Source organism: Meleagris gallopavo, chromosome 15, assembly GCF_000146605.3.
Source record: "Meleagris gallopavo isolate NT-WF06-2002-E0010 breed Aviagen turkey brand Nicholas breeding stock chromosome 15, Turkey_5.1, whole genome shotgun sequence".
Taxonomy (NCBI): domain Eukaryota; kingdom Metazoa; phylum Chordata; class Aves; order Galliformes; family Phasianidae; genus Meleagris; species Meleagris gallopavo.
Genome location: NC_015025.2, coordinates 15,463,543 through 15,465,042, shown reverse-complemented (window position 1 = coordinate 15,465,042; position 1,500 = coordinate 15,463,543).

The following is a 1,500-nucleotide window of genomic DNA, read 5'->3' as shown; positions in this document are numbered from 1 at the left end:
CTCCGTGACCTCGGAGCCGGGGATGGAAACACCTCCCTCGGGTCTCCGGCCGGTTACAGTTACTGCGCACATTTGCTGCACAGCTGGAGTTTTGAAAGAGAACTCCGTTCGTCTTCCGACAAAGATGGCAGTTTGCGTCCGTTCCCCCCCACCCCGAGAGTAACGGTCAGCGGTGCCCCCGGAGGTTCCCGCGGCTGAATCGGTCCGGCGCTGCCCGTGCCGTCCTGTTTGTGCACCCACAGCGGCTGCTGTCCCCCCCGACGGACCTTAACGACTCCATGGAACCATAACTGCAGAGGGAAGGGGAGGAGGATGGGGTTTTTGTCCCGCTGCCTCTGCGAGGAGCCAATGGCTGAGAGCAGAGAGATGCTGAGGGCTGCCCCAGTGACCTCTGCCACCACCGCGCTCGTGTCCCAGTCACACCTCGTTGTGCTGAGTAATGCACGCATTCCATACGTCCTGCAAGCAAATTCCACTTCATTCGATGGGAAACAGAAGCCAGCAGAGGCAGAACGCCCATTCCCCACAGCACTGCCTTATCATCTATTTTTAACTGAATTTCTCCATCTTCTTTGTAAAGGAATAACACTCCTCCATTGCCTCTGGCCATAATTAATATGCCATATGTCAGGTCCAAGAGACGCACAAAAACAGACTGAAACAGAGCAAATAACTTTGGAGAAGAACTGTGTTTTCTATATTGAAACTCTTTCTTTCCAGTGGCTGCAATTAAAGGTACTCAGCTGCCCGAGGCCTCAGGAGCTGAGGCAAGACAGCACTGAGGAGAGCAGCTGGTGCTGGGACACCAGGGACTGTCACTGTTAGGAAGCAACCTGCCCTGCAACAGCCACAGAGCTGGTTAGTGAGCTAGGTAGTTGATCAGTTGATTGCCTGCGGGTTCTGCCCCTCTGCACAGCTGTAATCCATCTGCATAGGTGAGCCCTATCTGCAGGGGCTGCCCCTCCCCACTACGCCTGTTAGTGCTGCCAGCCCAGGGAGCTGCTTTCTTCTGAGGTGGCCACGTGCTACAGAGATCAGGGTGCAGGTAAGGGCTGCCCTGGAGGGATGGGAAGTGCTGAGAGGGTCTGCGTGCCCAGGAGGGGCTCCTGGGAGAACTGGGGCTGTGTGGTGGCCCCCGCAACACAAGGAGTGGCAGGGCTGGGGCTGCCTTGTGCTGAGCAAACCCAGGTTGGGGGGGAGCTGGCCCAGGAGCTCTTTTCTGTACTTGTGTGTATGCCCTGATGTGGTCAAAGCCAGAACTGAGCAGAGTGCCTATGGCTGTGGCCCTCATTCTAGGGGTCCTGTTGCTGTGGGTCCCTTCCTGCTCTCTGCTGCACTGATGGCAGCCAGCTCTGATGCACACTAAGGAACAGGCTCACTTTAGTTTATAGTAAAATGCTTTCTGTTGTTATGGCAACTGAAATGCTTAAATAAGCCAAAGAGCAAGAGATGATGTACATCAAAATGACCATGCTATTTTGATTAGGAGTTGGCTTTTTT